This window comes from Schistocerca americana, chromosome 1 (genome assembly GCF_021461395.2).
Source record: "Schistocerca americana isolate TAMUIC-IGC-003095 chromosome 1, iqSchAmer2.1, whole genome shotgun sequence".
In the NCBI taxonomy this organism is placed as follows: domain Eukaryota; kingdom Metazoa; phylum Arthropoda; class Insecta; order Orthoptera; family Acrididae; genus Schistocerca; species Schistocerca americana.
The window spans coordinates 238,158,286-238,161,938 of record NC_060119.1 but is presented as its reverse complement, the minus strand read 5'-3'; the positions used below and the strand labels follow the sequence as shown (position 1 = coordinate 238,161,938).

At 52.9% G+C, this 3,653-nt stretch overlaps 2 non-coding genes across 2 annotated transcripts; one reads left to right on the top strand and one right to left on the bottom strand.

The window, feature by feature from the left end:
• Nucleotides 1–1,167: 1,167 nt before the first annotated feature.
• Trnat-ugu lies at nt 1,168–1,241 on the bottom strand. The gene has a single exon. It is a non-coding gene; the product is annotated as a tRNA-Thr (tRNA).
• A 444-nt stretch (nt 1,242–1,685) lies between these two features.
• Nucleotides 1,686–1,759, top strand: Trnat-ugu. The gene has a single exon. It is a non-coding gene; the product is annotated as a tRNA-Thr (tRNA).
• Nucleotides 1,760–3,653: the final 1,894 nt, after the last annotated feature.

The window sequence follows — 3,653 nt, the reverse complement described above, 5'->3', positions numbered from 1 at the left end:
AATTCCAGTGAATTCCAGGGAGGGGGGTGATTAGCTCTGACGCCACGTTCAGTCACATCCCAGATGTGTTCGATCGGGTTCGGATCTGGCGAGTTGGGGGAGGAGGGAGAGGGGGTCAGCCCATCAACTGGGACTCGGCACTGCGTTCCATAAATCACTGAATCACACCCCCTTGTCTTGTGTCATGGCGCATTATCTTGTTGAAAAATGCCATTGCCGTCGGGAAACGCGATCGTCATGATTGGTGTTCGTGATACGCATTCGGCGTACAATACTCCTTCGCCGTCATGGTGCCTTGCACGAGCTCCATTTGGGCCATGGATGCCCACGTGAATGTTCCCCAGAGCATAATGGAGCCGCCGCCAGCTTGTCTCATAATGCAGACGTCAAGGAAGACGACGGATTCGCGCCCTCCCATCGGCACTATGAAGGAGGTCTCGGGGTTCATCAGACCATGCAACACTTTGCCACTGCGCCAACGTCCAGTGCCGATGGTCACGTGCCCATTTCAGCCGTAGTTGCAGATGTCGTGGTGTTAACATTGGCACATGCATAGGTCGCCGGCTGCACAGGTCCATTGCTAGGGATGTTCGGTGCACTGTCAGTTCAGACACACTTGTACAGCATTAAAGTCTGACATTAGTTCCGCTACAGTTCGCCGCCTGTCCTGTTTTACCAGTTTGCCCAGCATATGTTGTCCGACGTCTGTAATGAGGGTGGCCGTCCAACCCCAGGATGTCAGGATGTGTTGGTTTCGCCATGTGTTAAAGACACTCACCACAGCAATTCTTGAATATCCAACAAGTCATACAATTCCCGAAATGCTCGTGCAGAGCCTCTGGGCCGTGACAGTCTGACCTCGGTCAAACTCAGATTGCGCTCCTTCCTCATTCTGCACAAGTGAAGCATGCTCACTGATACTCGCCAGGTTACGCTGCTATTCCCTGAACGGGTTTATATCGATAGTAGGTCACTGGTCATGATGTTATGACTGATCAATGTGTGTTACAAGTCAATATAAACCTTAGTATTTACTAAGATGGTATGTCCGAAAGAACAGATACCATCGGTGACCAAGCAGCTCGTTAGAATGAAATTACAATTAAATGAACACCCTTAGCTGCCTACAGGCGTCGACATACGTCAACGGGGACAGATGAAAATGTGTGCCCCGACCGGGACTCGAACCCGGGATCTCCTGCTTACATGGCAGACGCTCTATCCATCTGAGCCACCGAGGACACAGAAGATAGTGGGACTGCAGGGATTTCTCTCTAGCATGCCTCCCGCGAAACCCACATCCTCAACGTATTGTCCCGCACTACAATCGTAGTGCCCCCGCCCATTATACTCGTTACTCGCGGCGCGTTGCCGATTCCCGTAAGAGTTCGGGCACTGTTTGTGCATTCGAGCAGAAGAAGAAGATGGTCAAGTGGCCGGTGAGCCTAAAATATATATTTACTAAGACCGTACCTGTTCTTTCGGACATGCCACTTGACCATCTTATTCTTCTGTGCGAATACACAAACAGCGCCCGAACTCTTACGGGAATCGGCAACGCGCCGCGAGTAACAAGTATAATGGGCGGGGGCACTACGAATGTAGTGCGGGACAATACGTTGAGAATGTGGGTTTCGCGGGAGGCGTGCCAGAGATAAAGCCCTGCAGTCGCGCTATCTTCTGTGTCCTCGGTGGCTCAGATGGATAGAGCGTCTGCCATGTAAGCAGGAGATCCCGGGTTCGAGTCCCGGTCGGGGCACACATTTTCATCTGTCCCCGTTGACGTATGTCAACGCCTGTAGGCAGCTAAGGGTGTTCATTTCATACGATTTCGTATTCAGAAGTGTCGCTTGCTAGCCGCTTGGGGCGCTGCTATCACTGCGGGTGATCAAAAACGAGACGGAGTGTCGCGACTGTTATGTTACACTGTGGTAGTACGGATTCAATTGCGTTGCCCGGAGACAGCAGAGTGCGAACAGCGTGCGGTGGCGCGACCGGCTGGGCGTTGCCCCAGCGGCGCAGCGCTGTCGCTCGGCGGGCGCCGTTATTTATCACCGCAAATTACAGAGTGTCACCGCGCCTGATGGATGGAGGAGCGGGGGCGGCGGCGGGCTCCTTGCGGGCCGTTGCGGGTTCGACCCCGGCCGCTGGCCGCCGACCGCTCCCGCTGCCTCCATCAATCAAGCCGCTCGAGATTTATGATTACGCTGCGAGGCGGCGCAAGGTCGCGCTGTCCCCGGAGGCGCTACGGCGTCCAGCCCGGCCCACTGCGTATCCTCTGGGCTGGTGACTGGTGGCCGCAACCGCGACCTGCGTCGCCCAGTCCCGCTGCTTGCTGACCTGACCTGAAAAATGGAGCGGCCGCCCGAGGCGACCGCCGGGGCAGTTCACTTCGCAGTCTTTCGACAGCGAACATGCGACCAATCTTGCTTCTTGTGGCTCTAGGAACTCTAGCGTCCTTCAACTTGTGGCCTTCCTGCTGCTGGTACGGAGCGAGGTCGCGTGTTGGTAAGACATTGTGCAACATATCATTCCCGGCCGCGGCTGTGCGCCCGTCCTGATCGCTATTGTGGATGACAGGTCCCGTTTCTGGTATCTGGGGGCGGCGAGTTTTGTACGGCCTACTGCCTTTCCGTGTTGCTATTATGGTCTTCAGAACGAAGACTGGAGTGAGTAATTGGTGTGGAGCACCTCTCTACGCTAACCTATCCCTCATTTCCATAAAAACCAGCCTCCGCAGCTGAGGTCGTTAAGGACGCATCTGTGGTGGTGGTCGACACGGAGGTAAGCCGGTCCGAATCCTGGTGCGAAAGAATTTTCACTGCCAGTGTTTGACCGGCAAGGGGCGGGGAAAAGGTTTGGTGTAAAGTTTCTAATCAGGAGGCTGAATTAAATTCCAAGCGCCGGCCGAAGTGGCCGAGCGGTTCTAGGCGCTACAGTCTGGAGCCGCGCGACCGCTACGGTCGCAGGTTCGAATCCTGCCTCGGGCATGGATGTGTGTGATGTCTTTAGGTTAGGTTTAAGCAGTTCTAAGTTCTAGGGGACTGATGACCTCAGAAGTTAAGTCCCATAGTGCTCAGAGCCATATGAACCATATATATGAACCATAAATTCCAAGCTCTCCACAGTGTCTCATGAGCTTAAGGTTTGTTACACTATTGATGGCGATTCGTCTGTTGGATGAGGACGTTAATATCAGTGGCCCCCTCAGTGCTTTTCGAGAGGGTTACACTCTCTCCCGCACTGGGTTTCACTATCTCCCATTTTTCATCATCATCCAACACGCACACAACACTACACTCCACACACACGCATTACAGTCACCTACACTTAACGAACACACTTATCCCGCTCCAGTATTCAAGGAAAGGTGACAGCAGACGCGAAGGATAGGAAAAGCCTTTACAATTAGGCGTCTGAACCTGCTCATTGGGGTCTTCCAGCCATTCGACTTTACTTCTTTTATTTCCGCATAACTACTGCAAGCTTCATCCATTTGAACCTGCTTACTACAGTCGTACCTTATTCTCCCCCAACAAGTTTTATTCCATACACATCCCTCCACTGCCAAACTGACAATAATTGTGATGCCTTTGGATGTACGCTGTCAGGTTATTTCTTCTTTTAGTAAAGTTGCGACTTAAATTTCTTTT